Below are 16,199 nucleotides of genomic sequence, written 5' to 3' on the forward strand. Positions count from 1 at the left end.
AATTATTTTCCCATAGAACTCCATACAAACCTTAGGCCCTCTCAGTACTTTACTATGACAATTTCAGAAAAATCTTTAGCATCATTTCAAACTTTGTTCTAAGCCCTAACAAAAAGTACTGAAAAAAATATATGGTCCCATTGCGTTTATAGGTCAAAATTGCAGTTATTTTCAACTTATAGAGATCCGCAGTAAATAACACGCTGCATAAAAAATCAACCCCCACTCCTAAGATCTTCCCTGGTAATTCTATAGTTTCTGTAATATTCCCTCATCCCATCATTTATTTCAAAGGTCATTAATTTTACTTTAAAATGAAAACAATTTTCAGTGTATTGGATACTGTGACCATCTCAAAAGATTACACCTTACTGCTACCAGCACAGTTAAAAGGAGTGAATGACGTTTGGGCCAGTGATGATATTTTGATATTATGGGGACTGTAATAAATAAAATATTTGTACAATGAATTGTTTTTGTTTTTTGATGTTAATAAAGTGATATTAAGTCAAAATTGAGTCAATATTTTCATAAGGGTGGATTCTACCCAGAATTTGGTAAAAAGCTCCAAAATTTTAAAAATCATAGTTAATTAAGCAAATTTCAAAGGTTTTAAAAAGACTGATATAGAAATCTTTTATACTTATGCAAAGTAAATTATTTAAGACTCTGATATACTAATTGATTCTTATCTAATCCCTCCTACTGCTTAAGTATGTACAAAAAAGTTTCCCCACCCCCTAGTGAAAAACACTTAGAGAAATAGCAGGTGCCCCTTTTATTTTTGTTTACAATTAATTTAGACAAGAGTAAATCAATCTTTTTGATAACAAATCAAAGTTCAGTATCTGTAGTCTTATACATTACAATAATAAGCTACATTATTGAATTTCATGCTTAGAAAAGGAGAATTTAAATAATTTTTTTTAAAAATAAAGAAAAGCAAAACTGACTTCAAACCCCAAAATGTGCTACACAATAAGAGGCTGGAAATTTAATAAATGAAAAATTTACCTGCAATGTACAGAAAACTGTCCGACAAAATACATCGGGTGGGTAGCGAGTCTCCTTCTTCTTCTTATATCGAGAAAATGCCCCCGCTGATCAGAGACCGAGCACTCCCTGGGCCAAGGAAGCTGAAAGGTGAAAGTCCTCTACAGTGTTTAAATGAAAATTTATCAATAAAATTTGTCAAATTAAGCATAAATCATGAAAGAAACAACAATATTTTTCAAGTTTCCTAAAAATTCCTTAATCACATATCTTCTACATAGCTAAATGTATAAAAAATGGATCCGCCAAGGGTGGAATACATGTTTTTTCAATATTACATAATATTACATGTAAATATAATAAAGGTCAAATGTGATACATGCAGTTCAAGGTCATTCCAATAATTAATGAAAAAAAATCAGAAGCCAAAGGTCACAATAGTTAAGATATCATCATGTTGAAATTCTACATGTCTGGTTAGCAGGTCTAAGGGAAGTAACTCTAAGTACAAAAACTAGAAACCATTAGAAAGTGAGTCGCAGCGAGTCATTCTGATGAAACTACAAAGAGCGAGAAAAGGGAAAACATAGACCTTTGTGTAGCTACAACATAGAGACAACAAAACTACAAATTGATCACCCTACAGCAAGGAAAGGGGGGGGGAATCCAGAGGAACACATACATTACCAAACAGGAGATGACAAGACAGAAAATGTCCTCCTTTCACTTGTCCATCACAAAAATTCCTTTTAAATGCCACCTTAATTATTCGAAAAGATGCCAAAAAGTGCAAAAGTCTAAAAACTAAATAACCAGAAGTCTCTGTCGAGACTGTAGCTCCACTGGTATGTACTTATCAAAACCATTGCACTATTTCATGTATCTTTGTGTAGTCTACTTGTGTGCCAACTTATTTTGAAATCAAACGAGAACTGTAGAAAGAGTAGCGTTTTTAAGGAATTTCACAGAAAATTCTATTTTTAGTAACCATGGTAACACCGTTCATCGAAATCAGAAACCGATGCACTATTCTATGTATCTTAGGGTAGTCTACTTGTGTGCCAAGTTATACTGAAATCAGACCAAAACTGTAGAAGGAGTAGCGTTTTTAAAGAATTTCACAGAAAATTCTATTTTTAGTAACCATGGCAATATCTTTCATCGAAATTAAAAACCGATGCACTATTCTATATATCTTAGTGTAGTCTACTTGGGTGCCAAGTTATAAAGAAATCAAACTAGAACTGTGGAAGGAGTAGCGTTTTTAAGGAATTTCACAGAAAATTCTATTTATAGTAACCATGGCAACACCGTTCATTAAATTAAAAACCGATGCACTATTCTATGTATCTTAGTGTAGCCTACTTGTGTGCCAAGTTATATTGAAATCAGACCAAAACTGCAGAAAGAGTAGCGTTTTAAAGGAATTTCACAGAAAATTCTATTTTTAGTAACCATGGTAACACCGTTCATCGAAATCAGAAACCGATGCACTATTCTATGTATCTTAGGGTAGTCTACTTGTGTGCCAAGTTATACTGAAATCAACCAAAACTGTAGAAGGAGTAGCGTTTTTAAAGAATTTCACAGAAAATTCTATTTTTAGTAACCATGGCAATATCTTTCATCGAAATTAAAAACCGATGCACTATTCTATGTATCTTAGTGTAGTCTACTTGTGTGCCAAGTTATATTGAAATCAAACTAGAACTGTGGAAGGTGTAGCGTTTTTAAGGAATTTCACAGAAAATTCTATTCATAGTAACCATGGCAACACCGTTCATTAAATTAAAAACCGATGCACTATTCTATGTATCTTAGTGTAGTCTACTTGTGTGCCAAGTTATATTGAAATCAGACCAAAACTGCAGAAGGAGTAGCGTTTTAAAGGAATTTCACAGAAAATTCTATTTTTAGTAACCATGGCAACACCGTTCATCGAAATCAAAAACCGATGCACAATTCTATGTATCTTAGTGTAGTCTACTAGTGTGCCAAGTTATATTGAAATCAGACCAAAACTGTGAAAGGAGTAGCGTTTTAAAGGAATTTCAAGAAAATTCTATTTTTAGTAACCACGGCAACACCGTTCATCGAAATCAAAAACCGATGCACTATTCTATGTATCTTAGTGTAGTCTACTTGTGTGCCAAGTTATATTGAAATCAGACTAAAATTGTAGGAGGAGTAGCGTTTTGAAAAATTGTTTACAGACAGACGGACAGACAGACAGACAGACGGACGGACGCCGGACGCATTACTATCGCATAAGCTCTTCTGGTCTCTGACCAGTAGAGCTAAAAATGAACACCAGGTCACTGTCCTACACTCCCATAATATACACAGATAGAGCAAAACATAATAAATACACAGTCACATGTACACGCAAAATACATACATAACTCTATGCATACATACAATCATTCATTTTAAGAGCAATCTGATACATTTTCTTAACTTACCTTCCTCCTTTGGCCATGTCAACTGTACAGGTCTTTACCAATTTCTATCTTCTCTTACCCCCCCCCCCCCCCTCCTCTCTTCAATGACCCCAAATCACCACTGACCCCATTACCGCAGAAAACTAAATCAAATATTTGCTAAATTTTCTCTCGAAATGTCATCAATATTCAAATAAATAGCCAAAAATAACTTTTCATGACTTTCAGTTCACTTTACATATTAAAAAATTGGGTCTCTATAGGGAAAAGAGTACCAATTAATTTCCCATAGAACTCCATACAAACCTTTGGCCCTCTCAGTACTTTACTATGACAATTTCAGAAAAATCCTTAGCATCATTTCAAACTTCGTTCTAAGCCCTAACAAAAAATACTGAAAAAAATATATGGTCCCATGGCATTTATAGGTCATAATTGCAGTAATTTTCAACTTATAGAGATCCGCAGTAAATAACACGCTGCATAAAAAATCAACCCCCCACTCCTAAAATCTTTGGTAACTCTATAGTTTCTGTAATACATCCCATCATTTATTTCAAAGGTCATTAATTTTACTTTAAAATGAAAACAATTAAATACCTGATTTCAGCCAATGGCGTAACGCCTACCCATTCAGTATTCTATTTAATGTTCCATCACAAACAAAGTCATGTGTTCATTGTAAAAATTGGGGTCTCTATACTTACATACTTACCTGTCCCAGAATTAGTCAATTGTGGTAATTTCAAAGACTATACACCTACCTGTGAACATGTATGAAATTTGAGTCCTGTGACTTCAGAGTATTGGATACTGTGACCATCTCAAATGATGACACCTTACTGCTACTAGCACAGTTCTAAGGAGTGAATGACGTCTGGGCCGGTGATGATATTTGGATATATTGGTGACTGTAATAAATAAAATATTTTTTTCAATGAATTGTTTTTGTTTTTTGATGTTAATAAAGTGATATTAAGTCAAAATTGAGTCAATATTTTCATAAGGGTGGATTCTACCCAGAATTAGGTAAAAAGCTCCAAAATTTGATAAATCATACTTAATTAAGCAGAATTCAAAGGTTTTAAAAAGACTGATATAGAATTTTTTTATGCTTATGCAAAGTAAATTATTTAAGACTCTGATAGACTAATTGATTCTTATCTAATCCCTCCTATTGCTTAAATATGTACAAAAAAGTTTCCCCACCCCCCAGTGAAAAACAATTAAAGAAATAGCAGGTACCCCCTTTTATTTTTGTTTACAATTAATTTAAACAAGAGTAAAGCAATCCTTTTGATAACAAATCAAAGTTCAATATCTGTAGTCTTATACATTACAATCATAAGCTACATTTTTGAATTTCATGCTTAGAAAAGTAGAATTTAAATAATTTTTTTTAAAAATTAAAGGAAAACAAAAACTGACTTCAAACACCAAAATGTACTAAACAATAAGAGGCTGGAAATTAAATAAATGAAAAATTTACCTGCAATGTACAGAAAACTGTCCGACAAAATACATCGGGTGGGTAGGGAGTCTCCATCTTCTTCTTATATAGAGAAAATGCCCCCGCTGATCAGAGACCGAGCACTCCCGGGGCCAAGAAAGCTGAAAGGTTAAAGTCCTCTAAAGTGCTTAAATAAAAATAAATCAATAAAATTAGTCAAATTAAGCATAAATCCTGAAAGAAACAACAATATTTTTCAAGTTTTCTAAAAATTTCCTTAATTACATGTCTTCTACATATCTAAATGTATGAAAAATGGATCCGCCAAGGGTGCAATACATGTTTTTCAATATTACGTTATTACATGTAAATATAATAAAGGTCAAATGTCATACATGCAGTCCAAGGTCATTACAATAATTTATGAAAAAAAATCAGAAGCCAAAGGTCACAACAGTTAAGATATCATCATGTTGAAATTCTACCTGTCTGGTCAGCAGGTCTAAGGGAAGTAACTCTAAGTGCAAAAACTAGAAACCATTAGAAAGTGAGTCGCAGCGAGTAATTCTGATGAAACTACAAAGAGCGAAGAAAGAGAAAACATAGACCTTTGTGTAGCTACAACATAGAAACAACAAAACTACAAATTGATCACCCTGCATCCAAGAAAGGGGGGAGGGCAATCCAGAGGAACACATACACTACCAAACATGAGATGACAAGACAGAAAATGTCCTCCTTTCACTTGTCCATCACAAAAATTCCTTTTATGTGCCACCTTAATTATTTGAAAAAATGCCAAAAGTGCAAAAGTCTAAGAAACTAAAAAAAATTGAACACCAGGTCACTGTCCTACACTTCCATAATATACACAGATAGAGCAAAACATAATAAATACACAGTCACATGTACATGCAAAATACATACATAAATCTATGCATACATACAATCATTCATCTTAAGAACAATCTAATACATTTTCTTAACTTACCTTCCTCCTTTGACCATGTCAACTGTACATGGCTTTACTAATTTCTATCTTCTCTTACCCCCCCCCCCCCCTCCTCCTCTCTTCAATAGACCCAAATCACCACTAATCCAATTACAGCAGTAAACTAATTCAAATTTTTGCTAAATTTTCTCTCGAAATGTCATCAATCTTCAAATAATTAGCTAAAAATAACATTTCATGACTTTCAAATCACTTTGTATCTGCGTAAGAATCTTTAGAAAACTGGAAACAAAGCCTCGTCCTATATAGTAAGTTCGTCCTATCTTAGGATTTTTCAAAAAATAAGGCTGAAAATGAGCCTTTCGACCTATATACCCCATCGACCTATTATCCAAAAATTACGGGTAATTCGATTTTTTTCTATGATTCATTTGTGTATTGTTCCATATTGTGCTTTGTTTAGGATTTTACTTTTGCAAATATCCATACACTGCAGATATGTATTTTTTCCTCTACATCTCACTATTCTACAATTGAATGGTGGTGCAATTTTAAGTTAAAAGTCAAAATGGCGATTCAAAATGGCGGATATTCATTTTTTCCAAATTATTTCTTGATGTCGTTCATTTGTGCTTATTGAGCGTAGTACAACTATGTAAAATGACAATAGAACACTAATATTATCACTTTAAATCGGAAAATTTAGTCGTTTAAATTTGAAATGTGTTAATTAGCTCAAAATGGCAATTCAAAATGACGTCATATACACTCGAATTTCGTAATATACCCAAACTGCTTAATTCTGAGTCGTTTTAAGAAAAAAAATTACACTTTGTTTTTTATATTTAGTATATATAGCATATTGATTAGTCCATTAAATATGAACAAACAAAAAATACTAAAAAATTTCATTTTTTTCTGGAAATAGTTAAAACAAAGTCGACTAAAGACTTTCCAAATTTTCCCCTCGTGTTATTCAAAGCCTTTGAACCCCCGTCTACCTAAAATCACCCCCTGAATCGCTGTCATTATCAATTTGCACTTCCACTTCAACATCCCTCAGCACACCATCAAATAAAACTGAAGAAATTCTTGTCCGATTTCATCGAACACTTTGTTTTAGCTTATAAAAAGCTTAGTATTATCCCCTAGCATCTTCTATTTGAACTTTATTTGCTATATGTTTTAGTCTGTCTTCGAAATTTTGGTATTTTCACCACTCAAGTAAAATTGTGCCCCGTGTCACATTTATGTTCAAATGTTAAAAGTACTAGTATATATTTTTTTTTTTATAATTTATTGTATTTTTGAAAACATTTTTTACAAAAAGACAAACATTGAGAGAGAGAGAGAGAGAGAGAGATAAAGAGGGGATAGAGAGAGAGGACAGACAGAGAGAGAAAGAGGGAGAGAGAGAGAGAGAGATATGATTAAGAAAATAAATCAGTTAATGGTCTCCAGCTTTCATCAAAAGATTCTTTTTCATTATTTTTATAAGATATATATTTTTGTAAATCATACATTGTCTTAATAGAGGATATCAAACCACCTAAGGAGATGTTTCTGTTTGTATATTTGTACAGATAGATATAATGTTTTATTTGTAAGGCAATAATATTTTTAAGTTTATCAGTTTTCTTCACAGAGCCCAATAAAAATTCTTTTTTTGAAAAGGTTATAGAAGTGTGGATTTTATTGAAACAGTAGTTTGCAAAATTCTCTAAAAGAGACTGAACATGTCCACATTCCCATAACAAATGTTCTATTGTTTCAGTTTCTTTTTTACAGAAGGTACATATTTTATCATCAATTTTATTAATTTTGTGTAGGAAGGAATTTGTCGCTAGTATTTTATGGTTTATTCTAAATTGGAACCACTGAAGTTTGGTGTTTTTTGTAATTTTGAATGGAAGTAAATAAATTTTCTCCCATTCATCATTGCTCAAATCAAATATTCTATTCCAAGAGATTTTTCCCAATGGTTCAATATTTTGTCGAATAAGTATTTCATATAAATCATGTGATTTCTTTGCTTTCAGCAGCGAATAAATATTATCTGGGATATATGGGTAAGGTATCTTTGATAAGTTATTTTGATCTCTGTTAATCTTTCTTAGCCATTCTAATATAGCTGCCTTAATGCCACTATATTCAAGAAAATGTGTTTTTATCCCGTATTTCATATGTAGATCATTCAAACTCATAAATGTCCCATCTTCATTGAGTATGTCATTTACACATAAAATGTTACAAGAGAACCATTTTTTATAGAAGAATGGCTTTTTATTAATGATTAATTTTTTATTATGGAATAATGGTTCTAAAGAAGTAAGTGTATCATTTTGTAATGATTTGTCACAAAAGCTTAGCCCTGCGTGTAACACGTCCTTCCAAAAATTATTTTTTAAATTATTGATTTTTTTGACAACATACTCTTGCCCACAACATACAATTTTTTTAATGTCAATATCTAAAAAGGAATCTAACCCATTGTCCAGCAGTAATAATTTTTTCATCCAAACTAGTTTTAAGGACATAATGAACTCTCTTATACTAATCATCTTAAAGCCCCCTTCTTTGTAATTTTAGTCTTGAAATATTAGTTCCCATTACAAAAGTATAAAATAGATTTTCCAATTCTTTCATTTGAATTTCAGAGGGACTTGGGAGAGATGCAAAAACATGATTTAAGGTTGGCAATAAAAGAGTTTTTAGAACCGTTAGACGACCAAGAGGGGTTAAATTTCTCTTGTTCCAGTGTTGCATTAATTTTTTTATATTACTAATTTTTGATGCATAATTAAGCATAAATATATTTTTTAGATCTGTGTCAAAATCAATGCCTAATAGTTTAAAAGTTACTTTTCCCCACTCTAACATATGATCTGTACTTAAGGTATCGATGCTGCCTTTCTTGGACCCAATCCAGACTACTTGAGTTTTACTGTAATTCATATGCAGGCCTGACATATTCGCAAATCTTTTAAGAGTAGTGAGACTTGTTTGGAGTGATCTTTCACTTCCATCTAATATTAAAGATGTATCATCTGCCAACATGCTTAACTTTTTTTCAGTATTCATAAACCGAATCCCCTTTATATTCTTATTGTTTCGAATGCTGATTGCAAGGATCTCTGCACAAATGAAAAATAGATATGGAGACAAGGGGTCTCCTTGACGACAGCCTCTGTGTAGGTTAAAAGATTGTGATAAATTTCCTCCTTGATTAATAGAAGCTGTAATATTTGTGTAAAAAATATCAACCCATTTTCTAATAGAATTGCTAAAATTAAAAAATTTGAGGGATTTCTGTATAATAGACCAAGACAAGGAATCAAAAGCTTTTTCAAAGTCCACCAGGAGCAAAAGTCCTGGTATACTTTCTTCTTCTGTAAATTGCATGATATCATATATAAGTCTTATATTTTCAGAAATATTTCTTCCTTGTATAAAACCAGTTTGATCCGGATGAATAATTTTATCAAGATATTTTTTCATTCTATTAGCAATTGAGCCTGATGCAATTTTATAAACAGTATTAAGTAGCGAAATAGGTCTCCAGTTTTTTAGATATTGTCTGGGTTTATCAGCTTTTGGTATACAGGTTATTATACCATGTCTTTGAGTAATACTTAGCATTTTATTTTCATAGGCATAATTAATGGACCTTACTACAAAAATACCAATGGACTTCCAAAATACCTTAAAAAACTCTGATGTAAATCCATCTGAACCTGGCGATTTATTTGATTTCATATTGCGGAGTGTTTCTGAAGCTTCTTTTAATGTTATCTTACCTTCTGTCTCCAAGGACTCTATTTTTGAAAGTTTAGCAATGTTTGGAAAATTTAATTCATCATCAAGATCATTGATATCGTTTATAGAATTGTCAATGTCTCTGTATAAGTATTCATAGTATTTCTTAGCTTCATTCAAAATCTCGGCCTGCTTATAAATTATGTTACCATTTTCTGTTTCTATTTTTGGAATGATCTTGCTTGTGAAATTTCTATTCTCTAAGTTACAAAAATATTGTGACGGTTTTTCCCCCTCTTCTACCCATCTTGCCCTAAATCTTATTAAAACACCCCTCATCTTTTGTTTTCTTATATCTTCTAATTCTTATTTTTTTCCTCTAAAAGTTCAACATTGTCAGCAATAGTATGTATTGTTTCCTCAAGATATTTTATTTCTTCTACAAGTTTTTCTTCTTTTTTGTTTGTTAGTTTCTTTTTGTATGAGGAATATGAAATACATTTTCCTCTTATTTCCATGAGAAGGGTTTCTAAAAACAATTGATCATTTATCGTAAAGACTAATTCTTCATCATTAACTTGCTGTAAGTTTTCCTTTAAATATATAGGCACAGCATACTGTTTCTTAACATTCTTAATGACTTCATTTATAGTATTAAGAAATTTCTCATCACTAAGAAGGGAATTATTAAATTTCCAAAGACCTTTACCTTTTTTAAAATCATTAAAAGCTAAAGATAAACTAATCATGGAATGATCAGACCTATAACATGTTTCAATTGTACTAGTATATATTTTGTTTTCCAAAACCTTATGCAAAATGAACTAGAGGTACTGTAAGCAATTAGCTCACTAAATGATACCCCCGCCTCTTATATGAATATAATGGCAGTGTCCATGTTTTGCTATGGGAAACCCAAAATAAGTATTGGATCAAAAAGTAAAATAGGAGATCCACAATGGCAATACGTAATAAAGATTCTGTGAAAGTAGTTTGAAAGCAGTTGCGGATAAGATGGGTACACCATGGCGTAACACACGGACGGACGGACCTACCTATTACTTTAAACCCTCCCGCTTTTCAAGCGGGGGGTATAAAAAATCTCTGATATTCAAGACATGTAGCTCTCTATTTTGAGACCGCGTATAGATTTGTTGTCTTTTAGGGTAGATATGTCATTTATTAGCAAGAAAATTCTCAAACTTTATCCGCTGGAATCAAATTGTGTGCATGTTTGGGAGAGAAAAGTTGTATAATTATGCAATTTAAGAGCGCCTATAGATTCCTGGCCTAAGCCATTCTTGACTTCGATCTAGTCAACACTTCTCTTGACAACAAAATTTTCTTGAACACTCCAAGAACTTTTCAAGGCAAATTGATCCACACTTCTTTGTTAGGATAGTGTAAGGTTGTATCAAGAACCGAGGGGGATTGAACACAAACATTCTCTTAGATTTTTTAAATTTCAAAAATTTTGAATTTATATACACTGTTCAATACAAGATTATCCGTTCACAATATGAAATATTTGAGAATGCGGTTGAATTTTTGACTGAGAATAACAAAATGCAAATGTAGGGACACAGAATCAGAGCTGGAGAATCAAGAAAATTTATGGTTTACTGATAATTCTTAATAAATATGTTTATATGGGATATTATAATATATTCAGATTTATATAATGTAACATTTACTAGCTCTCTAATTGGTCATGGTCCATCATTTTAAAAATCACACTAACTTATGTTGCACTAGACCTTCCACATGAGCATAAACATTTATTTTTTCTACACTGGACTAAGAATAGATCAAGAATATGATTTAGCAACCCTCGAACTACAATGTTCACTCGCCTTAATGCTCGGGGAATACTGCTCTTGGGGTAGCTTATTATCAGTAGAAAGAAAGAGAACAAGTCTTAAAATGAATGAATAAAAATAAATAATCATATGCCTCTGCCCTTTTAAAAAGCTAGTTCAAGATTGTATAAATTAATTAATTCAAAAAATTAATAAATAAAGGAATGAATTAAACCATGAAAGAATTCTAAAAAAAAAAAAATTACAAATAAATGAGTGAATTCATAAATGTTATAATTATGAATGAAATAAACAATAAATGTGTGAACTTATAGATAAATAAAAAATACATGTGTGAATTAATAAATGAAAAAATAAGATAAAATAAAAAAAAATAAAGTTAGCCTTAAATTCTATAAAGAAGGTTATTAATAAAACTAATCAAAATTAAACTTATAACATTATAATTTTTGTGTTGGAGTGAAATGACCTAGGTTGTGGAGAGAAATGACCTGGGTAATGGAGGGAAATGACCCAGGAGAAAGATGACTAGGGCGAAAATGACCTAGGCGGGAAGGTACTGGGAAGAAATGACCCGCATTTAAAAAAAACCTCCCCTGTTGTTAGCGATCTCGAGCGCTAGCAATTACGTTAGTCCAATTTTCTGGAATACGCATGCTCGGCTTCATGGTAGTGCATTCTGGGAAAACTGTGAACACTACTATAGATAGATCGTACGATAACAATTTCGTTGTATCATTAAATAACTTTATTTATTTATTGTGTAGCTTACACTTTAAAGATAACTACATAATTGTAATACTTCAAATTTTCCTTTTTTCTGACAGAAAAGCCCGACTTATTATCTGATTTTTCTAAACAAAGAAAAGGGAGGTTTTTTTTTTACGTCTAAGCAGATCTGTAGCTCTCTGCTTGAGAAAATTCGGATAGATAAAGCAGAGAGCTACAGATCCAAGCGTTGTAAAAACCTTCGATTTACGCCGACGATTTTGTCGCTCACTTCGGGTATTTTTTCTTGTATTTTATAATTTCCCCAGCTTTAAACATGGTATTTACATTTAACTTCAAATTCAATGCCTGATAATTTACTTATCTGTCAATGCTAACAAATGGCTGTTTGTGGTTACAGACATTGAAATGGAACTCTTTGAAACCGACATTACAAATCTATAAGGCTGTTTCGGACTGTTAAAAGGTAAATAAAGTAACAAAAATAAGAGTTACTTAAATATATGATTAATTATCGGATACCATTCTTAATTCAAGAGAAAGCTTAAACTACACAAAATAAAAACCTAAAGTAGCGACAAAAAATCGTCGGCGTAAATCGGAGGTTTTTACAACGCATGGATCTGTAGCTCTCTGTTTTATCTGTCCGAATTTTCTCAAACAGAGAGCTACAGTTCTGCAGCTAAGCACAAGATAGACTATTTTCAAGACCTTACCACAGAAAAAATATATATTTTATATGCTCGCAATCATGACAATGAAGGCCAAGCAAAAAATTCCGTATCGACCATAGAACTTACGAAATGATGACTTTAAACGAGACTGTTGATATTCTTGTTTCATCAACTTGCTTGTCAATAATTTACCTCGTTTAAGAAATTGTTCATACGTAGAGCATGCTCTTGCGTATCGAATCAACTGAGATATATATACTCCGTATGCAGGCGAAGAAAATAAACAGAATCCGCAAATAATTGAAATTTTTCTAGGTCCAAGGGGCATTACTCTGTCAAAAATGGCGCGATCGTACCCAAAACACAACTTGTCCTAGATAAATTTGTATACAAATTTCATTTCAGTATGTGCAAAGGTTTTGAAAAAAATGAATGGAAACTTAGTGGACCAACAGACGGCAGCAAAGCAATATACCCTCCCTTCTTCTAAAGGGGAGGGGGCATAAATATAAAGTGACCTTTGGTCAACATATTGATGTACAATATAAGCTGACTTCTGGTCCACCTATTGATGACCGTTAAAAGTGACCTTTGGTCTACCTTTTGATGTAAAATATTAGTTGACCTCTGATCCCTCTAATGATGTACAGTATAAGGTGACCTATGGTCCCTTTTGTGTTTTATAATAAAGGTGACCTCTGGCCCACCTCTTGATGAACGTTATAAGTGACCTCAGGCTATGGTCCCCCTTTCAATGTAAAATATAAGGTGACATCTTCCCTCCTATTTATATACAATATAAGGTGACTTCTAACTCCCTTTTGATATACAATATAAGGTTGCCTCTGGTCCCCCTATTGATGTACAATATAAGGTTACCTCTGATCCCCCTTCTGATGTACAATATAAGGTGACCTCTGGTCCCCTTAATGATGTACATATATGATAACCTTTGCCCCCTAATGATGAACAACTGAAAGTGACTTCTGGACCCCCTATTCATGTACAATATAAGGTGACCTCTGGAATCCCTTATGATGTACACTTAAGATAACCTCTGGTCCTCTATTGGTGTACATATAATTAAGGTGACCTCTGATCCCCTATTGATGTACATACAAGGTGATCTCTTGACCTTCTATTGATGTACAATATACGTTGACCTTTGGTCCCCCTAATGATACAATATAAGGTGACCTCTGGTCATATAAACATTTTGTTACCTCTGGTATCCGCATAAAGATTATGGAAACAATCGGAAACCTTATATTGTACATCAATAAAGATTTCATAGCTCACAAATCGTAATAATAACTGCATAAATATTACAGGGTGAATCTTACCTCAATATCGCATAGGACATCGTTGAATTAGACGTAAGCATGATGAAAACGCTTTACGTTTGTATTTTCCGAGTGCGGGAAATCAATTGTGAGTATATGAATGAGACAAATGTAAACTTATGTTGTACATTATTACAATGTCACTAAAAGTTGTAAGTAGTCAATAAGTTCAAAGTGGTGGTATGTATATGATTATTTTTCAAATCCATTCAAAAAAATGTTGCGACCCTCATTTTTTGACAGGGGAAAAAGTGCACAATTTCTCCGAATTCTCTAAATGTATGCAATTGGAATTAGGATCACTAGTCAACTTGCTTGTCTTAAAATACAGCATATGTATCCCAATATAAATCCCACAATTGGTGCATTTGTTAAAGTTTAGTTGTTTTTTTTAATGTAGTTTTGATTGGTTTATGAATTTAATTTGTAAATTCCATTGAAAAGGGGAGAAGAATCCCAAACCCTAACCTTTGCAATACAGGGGGTATATCTTCTTTGTAAGATAAATGAAAAAATCAGAGGTTTATTAAATACCCTTATAAATAGCTTTCTATATATTTATTACAAATAAAAAGTCCAACAAAAGAAATGTTTATTACATCGGTCTAACAATATCATTGTTGACTGGTCTGTCAGTCCAACATAAGAATTGTTAGACAGCAACGTCACAAGTAATTAATTATCATTCAATGTCGGCGACAGGGAAATAGCCGAAGTTAAGAGCTGCAAGAGTTGTTGCTACCAGCAAGGAAGAAGAGAAGAGTATGTTTTGTGATAATTTTTGTGATATATATAATAAAAATATGATTAATTTTGTTACCGGTATATCTCAGCTATTGTTTTAAATTTACTGATTAAGCAATAATTTTCCATATAAAGTAATTGATATTATTATATGATTGAATAATTTCCTTCTCTCTGATTGGCTGAGATCCAACAATGTTAGAAAAATATTACGTTATATTGACCTGCACGTGACCTTCCAGGTCAATACTAGGAATTATTGCAGGTCAATATAATGAATCACGTGACCTTCCAGGTCAATATAAGGAATTATTGCAGGTCAATATAAGGAATTATTGAAATTTCTTGTTAAAACTTTCAATTAAAGCAAAGAAACAGTCTTGTACGAGTTTGCTATCATTTAATCAAAAAATAAAAGTTATTGCTGATTTGCGGTCAATATGATGATTTAGCCACCTTCGAAGTACAATATTCACTTCGCCCTTCGTGAATATTGTACTCCTCAGGTTTCTAAATCATCGTATTGACCTAAAAAACAGCAATAATTGTATAATATAGTATGTATTGATTAAGAGCCATTCTCTGTAATGACTTGAAATTTTATATAGGAGCTGTGGCACGCAAAGTCTCAGAATTTCTCCAAACTCTCTATGATAAAAGTCTTTGATACCCTTAACTAAAATCAGGCAAAAGTTGGTTGCTATGTATTATAGTTACCATGGCAACATGTCTTAAAGTTTGAAAAATTACATTTTTTACCATATTTAGAGCCCCATAATTAACATTTGCGGCAAAGCAAACAATTGGCAATGACTGTTTCCAAAAGTTGAAGGCCTGTTGCCTCAAATGCATGATAAACAGGTTTGGTAAATCAACTATTACATACGTTACTATGGTAACAAATTATTAAAAAGTAAAAAAAATATTCATTGAATTTTATAAAGTCATACACGTAAAAATAAAAAGCAATTATAGGATGAAATGTGATCAAATAATAGAGAAAAGAGCCTTGAAACATATACCAAGAACAAAATATGATATTTCAGTTTGGTTGGCAATGGTTGCCAAGGTTTTTATAGAACAGAGAGCCTTCAAATTTACGCTCTGTATGTTTAAATCTGATCCTATCTTTTAAGAAAGCACATTTCCTCATAACTAATGATCAATTTTTAAAGATGTTGGTGTGGTCCTTATTTTCCCATTTAAAAATTTTTAGATCGGATTCTTTAAATAGAGCGTTGCTATGGAAATAAGCAGAAAAAATATGCTTAAAAATCTGAAAAATATTTTGTTACCT

At 32.3% G+C, this 16,199-nt stretch overlaps 1 long non-coding RNA gene across 1 annotated transcript; it reads right to left on the reverse strand.

Moving 5' to 3' along the window:
* Positions 1 to 367: 367 nt before the first annotated feature.
* Positions 368 to 5,067, reverse strand: LOC134235732 (uncharacterized). Its single transcript, XR_009985472.1, has 4 exons — positions 4,924 to 5,067; positions 4,199 to 4,345; positions 1,015 to 1,136; positions 368 to 440 (listed from the first exon to the last, which is right to left on the reverse strand). It is a non-coding gene; the product is annotated as an uncharacterized LOC134235732 (long non-coding RNA).
* Between the last annotated feature and the right edge of the window lie 11,132 nt (positions 5,068 to 16,199).

Source organism: Saccostrea cucullata, unplaced genomic scaffold (genome assembly GCF_032062105.1).
Source record: "Saccostrea cucullata isolate Sc308-1 unplaced genomic scaffold, CSIRO_AGI_Scuc_v1 ctg12486, whole genome shotgun sequence".
NCBI lineage: Eukaryota > Metazoa > Mollusca > Bivalvia > Ostreida > Ostreidae > Saccostrea > Saccostrea cuccullata.